Below are 15,949 nucleotides of genomic sequence, written 5' to 3' on the forward strand. Positions count from 1 at the left end.
TTTCCTACATACCGAAAAGCTCATGTCCAGAAGTCAGGATGGGCTTAGAACGCGAAACTCAGCTTGCTCTTTGCTCACACGATATACTGCGAACTATAGATGAAGGGCAACAGGCTGATTCCACATTTATAGATTTCCGAAAAGCATTCGACACGGTACCACCCTGCAGACTGTTAACGAATATACGTGCATGCGGAATAGGCTCCCAGATATGGAACTTGCTGAAAGACTTCTGAAGTAGTAGAACCCAGTATGTTGTCCTCGACGGCGACTGTTTATCGGAGACAGGGGTAACATCAGGAGTGCCCCAGGGAAGTGTGATAGGACCGTTGTTATCTTCTATAAACATAAATGATCTCGCAGACAGGGTGTGGTTGTTCGATGCTTATGCTGTGGTGTACAGGAAGGTGTAGAAAATTATTAACTGTAGTTTGGTAAGAGATACCTAGAGAAAATTTCTAGTTGGTGTGATGTATGGTAGCTGGCTCTTAATGTAGAAAAATGTAATTTGATGCGAATGAGTAGGGAATACAAACCCGTAATGTTCAAACACAGCGTTAGTAGTGCCCTGCTTGACACAATCACGTCGATTAAACACCTGGGCGTAACGTTGCGAAGCGATATGAAACGGAACGAGCATGTGAGGATTGTGTTACGGGAAGGGCAATGGTCGACTTTGGTTTATAGGGAGAATTTTGGGAAAGTGTGGTTCATCTATAAAGGATACCGCATATAGGACGCTAGTGCGATTTTTTGTTTTGTTTTGGAGTACGGCTCGAGTGTTTGGGATCCGCAGCAGGCCGGATTGATAGGAGACAGCGAAGCAATTCAGAGGCGAGCTGCTAGATTTGTTACTGGTAGGTTCGATCAGCATGCAATTGTTACGGATATGCTTCGGGAGCTAAGACGGGAATCCCTGGAGAGAAGAACACTACTGAAAAAAGTTTATAGAACTGGCAATTAAAACTGACTGCAGAACGATCCTACTGCCGCAAACACATTTTTCGCATAGGGACCCCGGTCGTAAGCTACGAGAAATTAGGGCTCACACCGTGGCGCTCAGACAGACATTATTCCTTCGCCCTATCTGCGAGTGGAACAGGAAAGGAAACGACTAGTTGTGGTGCAGGGCATCCTCCGTCATGCACCGTACGGTGGTTTTCGGAGTCTGTATGTAGGTGTAGATGTAGACATTCGAAGTCTCTGGCTCAAGTCTTCCAATGGACTTAGACAATGCTGCAGATTGTGAGCTTTGTTGAAATTCTCTGAGAAGGCTGGTCCACTCCATCTTCTCTGGCAGTCACTGGAGTGAAACATGTACAACTTCAGAGTTCAGGTGACGGGCACCGTTTGTTCCAACATGCACTACAATCTGCAACTGATAACACTCTCTAGAAGGTAATTATCACTCTACAGCGGAGTGTGCACTGCTATGAAACTTCCTGGCAGATTAAAACTGTGTTTCGGGCCGAGACTCGAACTCGCCACCTTTGCCTTTCACGGGTAAGTACTCTACCAATTGAGCTACCCAAGCACGACTCACGCCCCGTCCTCACACTTTTAATTCCGCCAGTACCTCGTCTCCTACCTTCCAAACTTGACAGAAGCTGTCCTGCGAACCTTGCAGAACTATCACTCCTGGAAGAAAGGATATTGTGGAGACATGGCTTAGCCACAGCCTGGGGGATGTTTCTAGAATGAAATTTTCGCTCGATGCTTTACATCGAGGCTATGTTGCCTAGAAGAGTCTTTACATCCTGCTGACATGAGAATAGCATAATCTTCGCTTCAGGAGCTTGCTTCTTCTTAACCATCTAATAGACTCGCATTTTTTCCACCGTGACTAATTTTGTAAGCTAAGCACATCATCTGTTACAACACACTCCTGGGGCTGGGAAATGTGGCCACAATGGTCGGGTGGAACGAACTATCACAAGCGCAATGTGTGGATTCAGAGGCACAAACAGATTTAATTTACCTCTCGTAACCTCAAGAGAAAGATGTTATAATCCAGAATGCGCGTTAAACATCACGTTCCTTCTTTCCCAACTGAAAGAGCCAGTTTACATTGCGAAATGACATAGGTGGAGGTCATGGTAAACAGAAATACTGTCGCCAGTAAACTTACTTACATTAGAAAATTCTATTTTATTTGATGAACCGATAGCCATTTAAAGGAACAGGGCTCTTATTTTATCTGTACTAGACTGAACTAGAGACGTTGAAAAATTTGGTGCTGGGCTGTGATTCGAATTCGTATCTCCTCTTTCGAGGATCTGAATCTCTCGGAACAGTATAGTTCGATCATTTCGTTCCTTTTTCTAAGACTGCAATCTTCTCTAGGTCTCCTCCAAAGGTAAGTATGTGGGTCCGATTCCTGTTCCAGTACAAAAATATTCATAATTTCATTTCAAGCCCTATCACGTACACACCGGCCTGCTAGTGAAAATTAACGTGCATTTTTAATGTCTCTTCATGTGTTGCCAACAATTTCTGGCCAAACACGTATACATCTTACTGTTGGTGGGTAAGCAAGTGATACTTAAGCTATATTCGTGGACGATAAAGAAGAACGATAGGAGTGCGGTACGATTGTCGCTCAGGCACAAAAATTTGTATCCTTATTTTAGATTCAAACACCTAGCAGCTGGTAAGAAAAACCGATACTAACATTTAATTTTACTTAGTTAACAATCCGAACACGTGTTGGGTTCGTATCTCCGTCACGGAACTTCACATCATGCACTTCATCTTTAAACGCATACACACATTGTTATTGCTGAATGGAGGTATATCAGATATCTTTCGTGGGTAATTAACAGTGATGAAAGGGTCTTGATAGGAGTCCCGGTTTATTACAAAAACTGTCGTCTTGATTTTCAAGTTTAGATTTGGTTACTGACATTGGCGAAAATTTCGGTAATTCATGACTCTTCATAGCTAGTCAGCAATATGATTAGATTAGATTAGATTAATACTTGTTCCATAGATAATGAATACGACATTTCGTAATGATGTGGAATGTGTCATTTTAATGAAAGATTTCCTTACATACCGGTATTCAATTTCTTTACAACAATTTTTACCCTCTGGCTCACTCTTTTTTATTTCTCTCTCTCTCTCTCTCTCTCTCTCTCTCTCTCTCTCTCCCTCTATCACACACACACACACACACACACACACAAAATGGTTCAAGTGGCTCTGAGCACTATGGGACTTACATCTGTGGTCATCAGTCCCCTCCCTAAAACTTAGAACTACTTTAAGGGCATCACACACATCCATGCCCGAGGCAGGATTCGAACCTGCGACCGTAGAATATCAGCGTGGCACGAAAACATCCGTGAATGAGTTTCTTAGTTTTGAGTACAGTTACGAAAGAAATATAGGAACACTATGAGAGGTACTGATTTATGACGCTTAGTTTGCAGTCAGTTCTGACTGTTACAGAAATGCGAATCAGACGCATTACGTATTCCAGGCCGTAGCAGCTGTGTCTATGGTCACTTCCCAGCCCGCTGTAGGATCACATCAGTTTGTCTTGTTCCTGCTGGTACTGTAACTGAGATTTGGCAACAAGGCAAGGTATGTTTGGCAACCCTGTGATCGACGAGTTACTTCCTGATGTGCACAGAATTAAGCCTCAAAGTTCACTTGATTTTTCCTGTCATTTCCACTGAATAATCTGTTTTATTATCGCTTGAGGTGTAACAAAAGATTGTAAATTTACGGTTTTCAACCCAGGAAAGCCATTGCACGTGGAAATCGCCACTACTCTCGTCCTTTAAATAGCGGTTTACGAGTTCTAGTCACTATTGGCATTGTAAGAGGAAGACACTACACATGCCTGTTCGCTAGGTCTGTGGGGACGTGCTGACCTGTGAAATAGCGTCTGTTGTTGTTCGCGGTTCCAGTCTCTCTGAGTGTGACATTTTTATCCCTTCTGTGAAAGAGCTATATGAAATCAGATAAAACATCGATAGGGAAATCGTAAGAAAATACTTTCAGCTCATAGTGCAATGGTGAAAAACTTACAATGCTGCACAATGCTGCTGACAAGCAAATTTTAGATTTCTAGGAACACATAACTTTATTTATGAAATGCCACATTTGCATACCTGTTGAGTATGACACAGCATACCAATTAAACACAGACCCAATCGAAATCTAAGTGAGTAGTATTTTACTAATTTGTGCCGATAGAAGCACGGTTGTGTACAGATACTCAGTTTTATTAAAAAAGACTTTTGTCGTAATGTTATCATGAGTAGCTTTATCTCATTTCTTATAATAAAGTGCATAATTTTCGTAAGGCATCTTTTAGTGTTGTTCAAACAAACTAAACATGAGAGAGAAATTAATTCTCAACGGTATATGCGAATTCTCTGATGTTATCTATAACAGTCTGACAATGCACATGCAGTTTATTGATTACATGCATGTAGAAAACTTGTTCTGAGTTAAAGCAGTCAAGTAAGGTTTGAAGAAGAATAAAATGCCACTACCAGACGACAGCTAATGTAGAAAATACTTTTCTGACTATTTTGGCACTATGCAATTGCTCCATACGTAATACAAAAGCTTTGAGATGCATCTGCTGCCTGCCCATCTATTAAACCTGAAAGAACAAAATGTTGCAGAAGTTAGTCGTTTTTCCACATGCGGCTATTTTGGGTTGAGAAGGGAAGGGAATTATGTTCAAAGTTCCATTAAATTGATAACTTCAGAAGACAGCAGAATTGCGTTTTAAGCAATATAGCAGCGAATGTAATAGAACTCGCGACATGTTATCCACAGGGCGCGACACTCACCGTTGCACTAGTAGCTGTCATGTAGCTAAAGCATCTCCAGCAGTCAAGAACAGTTCCTCCAGAACTTCCGCATTCCACAGTGGTGTTAGATAATGCATATGGCAGGATCTAGACTTCTGAGAGACAGACAGTTACAGCTTTTCTTTTGCACTGCACGACGTTTTCAACAAACAGATAACGCAATAGAGTAGTTCAAATGGAAAGGGACGCTTCCTCCTTAAATTTCTGCATCCTACACTGTTGACAGTTCTGTGTAGGTGGCAGTTACGTTATTTTATGTCGGTGATTATAAAATAGAGTCGAATGTATGCACTGGGTCGCTGAGCCTGTGTGTCAGAATTCTCATCGAGTGTGCCGCAACGGTGTTATGATAGAAAAATGCATCTGAGAGAACATTTGGTGGTCTGTTGGACTGATAATAGGTTCCTATGATGGTGGTCTGGCTTCGATTCCAGCTTCTGCCGATGATTTTTAATAGGGAGAGACAGATTCTATTCTCTTCTGGCTACACCAAGTGAAGAAAGTATAATGGCATTGTGGTATTAAATTCACATTAAACATGATATTCCTTCTCTACCACGTAGACGTTACGCTGAATCACAATAAAGTCAGGAGTGGCGAAATGTGGGAACTCTATCACCAGTAACCTTTCTTATACTAGTTATTTATTTCTAGTGACGAAACAAACGCTATGTAGGGTCACAGGACACTTATTCCATCTTTTATTTGAGCTTCTGTATGTCGATAAAATTGGTTCTGAGCTTGGAATGCAACTCAGACCGCCCTTAACTCGGAATTTGATCCCTTCGCGACAATACAGCTAGACTATAATTTGTTGTTTGTTCAAAACTGCAGATTCCTCAACATGTCCACATATTGCACGTGAATGGGTTAGAATCCTGGCCCGGCACTTAAGTTTTCGTTATGTATTATCAGGCTCTAGCATGAGAGCACCTATCTGCTGGTGGATAATAATTTTGATCTTTCATGCATTTTCATTCGTTGTCAACACTAACGATATCTGACGTTTTTGACTCCCAGTGAGACACAGAACTATTTGAGAGAGCACTGTAAGTTCAAGGATGTTATTCCGAGCTGCTGGTGGAGAAAAATTCGGTAGCTGACGTCTCTTCGTGTGTAGTCAACAACGATATGTGTGGGGTTCGATTCCCAGTCAGCACTGAACACACAGCCGTATTATTTCTAGTTCAAACATGCTCACATGTCGCTGCTGGCGCAACAAACCCATATTTAAAGTTCGTTTTCTCTAGAATATAACAGCGATAGGTGCCGGTTTGGAGTTGTGGGAAGGAAAAAATTAATGTTCCTTCTCGTCATTTCAGTTAAAACACCTAACTACTACCGAGAAAATCCGATATGTCACAGTTGATTATGCTTCGATAACAATCCGATTAGGTTCTGGGTTCGAATCCCTGTCCAACACAAAGGTTTATCTCACGGCATTTCAAGTAAGTTACTTGTGAAGAAGCAATACTTAACATCTCTCGTAGTTCGTTAAAAGGGACAATAGTTGCTGGGTAGGAATTCGCGTCCGTTAAAAATGTTTACGTTATGTAATTTAAAGTTGATATTCGCTAACTGATACTGTCTAAAATCGAGGTACATCACTCTCTGTATGGTTAGTCAGGAATGACTGTTAGTTTCTGTCAGTCACGAAATCTTAGTCTGCATGACCTGGGTTTGAATCCATATGCAGAACGAGACGGTTCGTCGTGTCATTTGAAGTTCATACATATTCTCAACCAGCTGCTCGTGAATAAATTAAATTTTTAATGTCTTTTGTGTTAAATAACAAGTATGGTATGTTACTTTGAAGAGGAAATCATGAATACGATGAACTTGCTACGTGCATTACCTATCTGACGCAATAATGAGAGTGGTAACACTTCAGGTATGTCATTTATTGCAATAAATGTGAGCTTACAAGCCTTAAGGACAGTCTTTTCTGTGATAAGGTGTTCCCTGATATTTGTAGTATCGTGGTATTACTTTACATCTTGAGCTCTTGCGATACAGAGCAGAGTTTTCTAGTGGTGCCTTGTTGGAACCATTTTCAATAGTCAAACGACTGTACCAAGGAGCGATTAGAGGACCTGCTAGACAGCTGCGTTATGTGGGTTGCATGCGTAACAGGCGAAATGCAATTCAGGTCGTTCGGATACTTTTGAGCACGACTGTACATTAGTATGTTCTGCAGAGTGATTAGCATTTCAGCCACCTCATTTCGGTATGTGGCCAGTTGGCTAGGCACGGGGTCTGTCATGAGCGAATGGCTTCCCGTGGTATAGCCATCCATGCTGCATTCACCTGGTTCCAAATTTCATCGGTGGTGGTTGGCACTGGGTCACAGCGCTGCAACCGAAATTTCACCATATCCCACACACTTTCGATTGGCGACAAATCTGGTGATCTGGCGGGCCTGGGAGGAAGTCTGATATCCCTGGACACCAGGAAGGCACGTATCCGTACAGCAACATGTGATCGTGCGTTGTCTTCCTCAATATTGGCGTCTGGATCGTTATGCAAAAAGGGTATGGCTACGGGTCGCAGAATGTCATTCACATAGGTCACATTGGTCATAGTGTCCTGAACACGCACCAACTGTGATTTGTGGTTGTACCCAATTGCACCCTGCACCATAAGACCTTGAGTTGGCGCTGTATGTCTTGTGCGAATGCAGCCACTGTAATGCCGCTCCCCCCATCTGGGGCGAACCAAAATGCGGTCATCATTTTGAAACGAACCGAACCTGGATTCGTCCGAAAACACTATCTCATGCCATTCCTGTCCCCAGTGGCGTCGTTCCATACACAATTGCCGTATAACATGTTTCTGCACATTCGTGAAAGGTAGGCGGAGAACTGGACGCCGCTCACGTAGCCCATGCCATAATAAACTGCGACGGACTTTCACCCCTGATTCAGTTCGATGTGTTACAGTGTATCAGTGTTGCGCCAGAGGTGACGAGAGCCGCAGGCACATTTTACCGTTGGGTAGTGTTGCGCTGCGATGTCAATGTTGAACTTGAACCTGCGGGTTTACATACTTCAAATGCTGATCATTTATTTCTGTAGAACATACTAGTTGTCATGTCCTGTGACTATGAACGTCGTATCTCTAGTCGTTCAAGGTGTTCTTTTTTTCTGAACGTGAGTGTAGAGCATAATTATGTAGAGTCTCCCGTAAGGCATTACTGTGAATTACTCTGATCAGTCACTGTTTTCTTCTGTGTTAATTCTTTACCCATCCTATTTAATAATTTTATAATGTTTAGCACTATATTACGATGTGATGATGGAATCTGGAATGTACTCTGTTCGTCTCCTCCAGAACACGACCCAAATCTTCTCAATCCAGTAAGGAGTAGGTGCTGAAAGATGCCTGTTAGTTGGCTTTTTAATTTCCTGTAATATATTTCATTTCCTTTTCGTGATTTGTAGCATTTATTTCCCTACATTCTTCGAGACCTCACAATAACCAGTGTCAGTGTAAATATTTCGATTCTTTCAAAAGCACATTGCTAATCCAATGCAACAGAAGTAGATCTTTGGAGATTACATTGGCCATCAGCCATTAGGCTTCGCTGGCGGCTAGTATGCCATGTGGGTGCTTTTTTCGATGGAAGTCGGCCATTATTTATTTGCTGTTGCTTGGCTCTACAGTACTCTGCAGTGTTAAGATGTGTCTGGTTCGGGAGCCTTTTAATGATGCATGCCATTCTGATGAAGTCATTTTGTTTGATGGAAAGCCACATTGCTGAACAGTCTCGAAGATGTGTGGTAAGGTCAACCCAGTGTACATTCTGTGCAGTTTACCATGTGAGGTTAACTGGGTTTGATTAATTGTATTCTCCTGCGTGCTAGTAGCGTTTCGCGTGCTTATGTGCAGCAGAATAAGTTCGGAGACGTTGCGAATTATCAAGTCTCTGGAGACTGGTTGCTACACCGTTAACAACCTCATTTCATTCAGCATAAACTTAAGTTTTAGGAGCGTAAAGTTATTTTGGTGCTGATGATTTTGGATTATGTGCTCAACACGCTTTACTGACGAGAAGTTTGGGTTATATTTCTGTTATGAGTTTGTACATTCTGTTAACTGCCTTTCAAGCTCAACACATCAGTATTAAAATCATCTGTTCTGACCTTATTTACCAGAAACGTATCCTCCCACGTGTAAACTTTACTAAAATGTGCCTCGTTGCAAAACTGCCGCCTTTTGTGAAACTCAAGTACGTTCCTTGCAGATAGTTTCATGAATAGGCATTCAGGCAGAGAGTGGGCACTGTTGATGATGATAATGATTATTATTATTAGCAGATGCTGCAATATCTTCACATGGTAGCTATTTTTTCAGGAAATGTGTAAGATAAGGCTATGTATGACCCTGTGTTGCTGGATTCTGATACAAGTGGTACCAATGCCTCACTGAACTGCTATCATTACATAGTACACAGTCAGTAGAAGTTCAGGTTTCTTTTGTGCGTCGCTTATTTCATTGTGCATATCACTAAAATATCAGCCCATATCTATAACTGTCTAAAAGCATAGTCCTTTTTTACACAAACACAGACACGCACACCTTTCAATACTCCGAATTGTGCCAGTGTATAGTAGAAATGAGCCAACTGCTCTTTGTTTGTAGCCATATACAGTACATTCAGTTATACACTTAACTGGTATGAGGCCTTTGTGAGCAAGAAGCTGTTACTTACTGTGACATATCATATCAGTAATTACTGCTTCTGTTTCATATTAGAACTTACCATATCACCAACCTGAAAATCGTCTTCCTTGAGAGCTGACGATTCATCTGGAAAACCCAGTTCCTGTGAAAACAAAGGACAATTTTTTTGTTAGCTTTCACTAAAAGACTCAATATCTCCGTTCACACTCTACAAACCAAAGTGAATTATATAACAGAAAGTATTATCATTGTATTGGATATTAGTGATTTTTCCCTTTCCGCCAATGTATGGAGTGCAGGATGAATGTCTGCTTAAATCCCTTTGTGCTTGCTGTAATGTGTCTAAGCTTGTCTTCACGGTGCCTATAGGAGCGATAACTGGGTTCCTGTAGTATATTCCTGGGTTCCTCTCTTAATACTGGCTCTCGTAACTTCGTAAGTACCCTTTTGCAGGATAGTTGGTGCCTGTCGTCAACTGTTCTCGTTCTTCAGTATTTCCAAGACGCACTCTCATCCGTCAGACAAAGTTGTAACCATTCATTGCTTGAAGACGAAGTAAATATTCCAGAATTCGAATCGAGAACAGCTGCCGACATGAATAACGTAGAAGTAAATATCTTCGGAGTAGTGAAGCAACTTAAATCACTTAATAAAAGCAAGTCTTTTGGTCCAAAGTGTACACCAATTGGGTTCATTTAGGAGTATGATGATGCATTAGCTCCATACGTAACAATCATATACAACCGTTCGCTCGACGAAAGATACGTACCCACAGACTGGAAAGTTGCACAGGTCACACCAATATTCAAGAAAGGTAGTAGGAGTAATCCACTAAATTACAGGCGCATAGCGTTAACGTCGATGTGGAGCAGGATTTTAGAAAATATATTGTGTTCGAACATTATGAATTACCTCGAAGGAAACGGTCTATTGACACACAGTCAACATGGGTTTAGAAAACATCTTTCCTGTGAAACACAACTAGCTCTTTATTCACATGAAGTGCTGAGTGCTGTTGACAAGGGATTTCAGATAGATTCCGTATTCCTGGCTTTCCAGAAGGCTTATGACACTGTACCACACAAGCGGCTCGTAGTAAAATTGCGTGCTTGTGGAATATCGTCACAGTTATGTGACTGGATTTGCGATTTCCTATCAGAGAGGTCACAGTTCGTAGTAACTGACGGAAAGTCATCGAGTAAAACAGAAGTGATTTCAGGCGTTCCCCAAGGTAGTGTTATAGGCCCTTTGCTGTTCCTTATCTATATAAACGATTTGGGAGACAATCTGAGCAGCCGTCTTCAGTTGTTTGGAGATGACGCTGTCGTTTATCGACTAATAAAGTCATCAGAAGATGAAAACAAACTGCAAAACGATTTAGAAAAAAATATCTGAATGGTGCGAAAAGTGGCAGTTGACCCTAAATAACGAAAAGTGTGAGGTCATCCACATGAGTTCTAAAAGGAACTCGTTAAACTTCGGTTACACGATAAATCAGTCTAACCTAAAAGTCGTAAATTCAACTAAATACCTAGGTATTACAATTACGAACCACTTAAATTTGAAAGAACACATAGAAAATGTTGTGTGGAAGGCTAACTAAAGGCTGCGTTTTATTGGCAGGACACTTAGAAAATGTAACAGACCTACTAAGGAGACTGCCTACACTACGCTTGTCCGTCCTCTTTTAGAATACTGCTGCGCGGTGTGGGATCCTTACCAGGTAGGACTGACGGATTACATCGAAAATGTTCAAAGAATGGCAGCAAGTTGTGTATTGTCGCGAAATATGGGAGAGAGTGTCACAGAAATGATACGGGATTTGTGCTGGACATCATTAAAAGAAAGGCGTTTTTCGTTGCGACGGAATCTTCTCACCAAATTCCAATCACCAACTTTCTCCTCCGAATGCGAAAATATTTTGTTGACACCGACCTACATAGGGTGGAATGATCACAACGATAAAATAAGGGAAATCAGAGCTCGTACGGGAGGATATAGGTGTTCATTCTTTCCGCGCTCTATACGAGATTGGAATAATAGAGAATTGTGAAGGTGGTTCGATGAACCCACTGCCAGGCACTTAAATGTGATTTGCAGAGTATCCATGTAGATGTAGATATAGATCCATGCTGTCCTTCTTGAGAAATGTGTGTCTCTTGTGAAATAGTACTACTATTCAAGGATGTTTGTTTGTAGAGTGAATGTATTTTTCCAGCATCATACCAATGAAACTATGTCTGCTACGATTGAGCTTACGTGTATACCCAAAAGTTTTTAGATGCCTGTTTTGTATCAGTCCACTGATTAAAGTTGCGAGTCACTGATTCTGTGATCACAGGACATTACGCAAGGCCATCAACCACGGATCCTCCGAGGTGTGGTGGCCTGTGTGGTGGCCTCAGTGATACAGGTACCCGATCCAAAGGCGGGGAGGGGGGTCTGTGGAAAGGCCAGACAAACATGTGGTCTCGGAAGGACGGCAGTCTTTTCAGTTGTTGCAGGGGTAACAGTCTGGATGATTGACTGATATGGCCTAGTAATATCAGTTGGCATGGCCTTTGTGAGTTGGTGATGTAAACCGATGGAAGCAACAGGAAACTACAGCCGGAACTTCTCCGAGGACTGCATAGTTAGATAACGATAGCGTCCTGTTGGGTAAAATATTCCTAATTCCATTCGGATCTCCGGGCGGGGGCTACTCAGGGACTGTCGTCATCAGGAAAAACAAAACTGCAAAACTGGCATTCTATAGATCAGAGAGTTTAGTGTTAGACCCCTTAATCGGGTGTATAGGTTAGAAAATTTAAAGACAGAAATGGATAGGTTGAAGCTAAAGGTAGTAGGGATTAGTGAACCTCGGTGCAGGATGAATAGACATCTGGAGAAATGAGGACAAGATTATAAACGCAAAATCAAATAGAGGTAATGCAGGAGTGGGTCTAATAGTTTATAAGGAAAGAGAACAGGAATAGGCGTAAACTACTAAAATTAGCAGAGTGAACGCATTATCGAGCCCATATAGACACAGTGCCAATGCCCTACACAGTATTACAAGTGTATATCTACGCAGATGATGAAAATATTGAAAGCATATATAATGATATAAAAGAAATAATTCAGATTGTTAAGGGATAGAGAAATTTAACTGCGATGGGTGACGGAAGTTGGTAGTAGGAAGAAGAAGAGAAGGAAAAATAGTGGTTGCTTGTTTATTATAAAATTGCATTTTTTTTTGCTGGTGTATTTTGCTGCATACGATAGTGCTCATATGTGATAATAAGATCTTATTATAAGGTGTTCCAGGCAGAGGCGGGACTTCAGCCAATGTTTTCTACTTGTGATATTGATTTTAGTATGCTACTTGAATACAGTACGTTGCACTTTCCTGTGTACTGACAGGTATGAATGATCATGTCCTTGAAAACTGGCGAAGACATCTGATGGTAAATAACTGAATGAAGTTTCATTATTAATACTCGCTCATGTAGTATAACTAGCGATGCCTCCAAAATAAATTTATTTATAATACACCCTTCGAGCTTGCGGGCAAGTTTACATTGCCTCAAAAAGTAGACGTTTAACGACTGGATGTATTTAGTGGTTCGTGAGGGGGGGAGGGGGATTATTTCTGTGCGAATACCTTTTTCATTTAAGGATTCGAGTACTTTTTCATTTAAGGATTTCTAAATTTCAGGTTCTTAAAATATAGCTCCCTCGCTTTATCCAGTCCAAGAGTCAAACAACAGTAAGGTGTTGGAGAGAAAAATATTCCATCGAACTGATAACATAGGTCTGTGTTAGTTTACAACTTTGTTAAAATTAGTTTCTTGTGTTATTAGCTGTCTCAGCCTTGACCAAATGATGCATTTTGTTCTAAAAAAAAGTGCACCTTTCTACCAAGGAATCCAGCACATGGCATATAAAGTTGGAGAGTATAAGAATGTGCTACGCATGAAATAGGTTTCGCCACAGAAAAGATGTGTTTTCCTCCAATATTGGATGAGTTTTGTTCATTTGCCATTTCATATGCAAATCGTGACTGCTCTGTATTGAAAATGCTGTTTCCACTATAGGCTTCGCATGCGATTAAGGCATTAACCTCATGTACAAATGCTCCAGCAGACCCCGTCACGTCTTTTTCGTCCTTTATTTCTTTCTTGGAAACATAACTTGTTATTTTTCGAGAAGAAATGTGGTTTTCTCTTTTAAATCTGTCTACAAAAGTATTCGAAGCAATGCACCTACAATTGTGTTTCTTGGTGGAAATAATAGCCCAGTTTCGTTAATTGTAATCATGGTCAATCAAGCCAGGCCACGATCAATGTATTCTTTAAAGTTTTCAGAGATCTCCTTTTTTTACTAAAGAATACTGATATGAATTTGGAGGGCTTTCGTAAAATCTTATCGCTTTCCTAAGCCTAATCATACCTAGGGGGACGATACTTTATGCCTACCTTTTGAAAATACTGTAATCAGGCAATGAGCTTTATATTTTAAAATTTTGAAAAATATGTTGATTGCTTTTAATGAGTTCTTATACAAGATTCCCTAATTGCTTTAAATTTTTACGGAAAACATAACACAAAAATTTAAGTCTTAGTAGTGAAATGTCTTTTCGCAACAAATGTAATATTCATATCTTCAGGTTTTGGATCCTTCTTACACATCTATACACCTTTAAAAGTGTGTTGTGAATCAAATTTAACGAGAGTTAACAACATTTGTGTTCTTTAAATTTTTTTGTGGTCATAAAGTATGGTGAACGCATTACGGAAAACACGTTGGTGTTGCTATGTGTATGTTAATGAATATTGTCGGGCTCTGGACATAACATATACATCGGCACATATTTAAAAAGTATGTTTTAATAAAAGTTAAAACCAACTAACGATTTTTTTTTTTTTTTTTTTTTTTTTTGCTGTGAGCTTGAAGTACCCTCCTCTCTCCCTTTCCTGGTAGTACGTAATGCGTTGGCATTGCTACGGTTAACCACATTTATTGTACAATTAAACTTCTTTGCAGTCGCTTATACATATTTTCTATTACACCCTTGCTTAACTTTTCTGTGTATGTATACATTTTATTACACCTCTCTATAATGGTTTCGGTCAGCTCGTTTCGTTTATCTCTGTCTGGTGTTGATAGTTCACAATCGCTTGTAGAATAACCTTCGTCATTCCTGCTTTCAATTGCTGTGGTTCTATAAACACATTCCTCCACAAAGATATTCGCATCTGTAACATCTAATGTATCATTTAGATTCAGAGATATTTCTTCAAAGAACTTATTGTTAATGAAGTCAAATACTGAATTCACAAAAGGAAGATCTTCAATTCTATCTTGTACTGCACTACGATACACTGTTGGCTGTGACACATGAATTGGATGGATGCGATGCATGCTGACTGAGAAATAAAAGTTTATCAATATTAGACTGTTGTGAAAACTTTTAACCAGAAGAATAAGTCTATTAACAGTACGATCGCAAATACGTAGCTACTATTCTTTAGACGTACCCCTCCCCCATCCCACTCACCAGCTCAGCGCCCAGGGGACAATGTAGCGCGCCCGTCCTGCGCTGCAACCAGCCACTATGAGCGACAACCGCACAATCATGATCTCGATTAAAGAAAAACGAGTAACGGTTGTAGCGCTATGTACTGGAACACACCACATACCCGAATTTGCATCCCTCCTAGTCGTTTGTATTGTGATGAAAAAAAAATCCGTTCTCGAATGGTACACGAATAATTACTGTCTATGTTTAATCAAACACCACACAGTGTAGCGTTTCCCACGCGCACAGAAAGGATACTGCCGTGGCGACATCCTTATAGCTTCTGTTGAGCAGCTGAACGGCCCAACAACACTCATGTGTGTAATAAGAGAGGACTAAACAAGACTGATTTCCGATACGCTCTAAGTGCTTGTTTTTTCCGAGCGTAATAGCATCTGTAAATCAACAGTAACATTTTGACACTGCTTAAGGTGTTTCGTCTTCTAAATACACAGAAACAGAGACGAAGTAATATGATTACAACAAGTGTAAGGGCATAGCGAATACTGTTTTATTCCAACAACACTTGGAAGAGACAGGAAGCCCATACAAAAATGACCGCCAACACCAGTCTTGTTCACCCCTTCTCTCGATTATTTCTCCGCTGAACAGAATCATTACTAGATAGGATTGACGGATGACATCTAAAATCTTTTCAGGGAAGGGTGAATAATTTTTCGGGAAATGGATGAGAGAGTTCCAAAGATACTGATCTTTCGCCTCATAGGACTGCACACCGTTCAGCAAACGATTTACTTTGTTGTACCGATCCGTTTCAGCGATTAAAAAGATACGAGCTTCGGGTCATACTTGTGAATGGATTTAGCAGCTTCTCAGTACACAGTACACAGGGAGCCCAACCGCGCAATAGCCC

This window comes from Schistocerca gregaria, chromosome X (assembly GCF_023897955.1).
Source record: "Schistocerca gregaria isolate iqSchGreg1 chromosome X, iqSchGreg1.2, whole genome shotgun sequence".
In the NCBI taxonomy this organism is placed as follows: domain Eukaryota; kingdom Metazoa; phylum Arthropoda; class Insecta; order Orthoptera; family Acrididae; genus Schistocerca; species Schistocerca gregaria.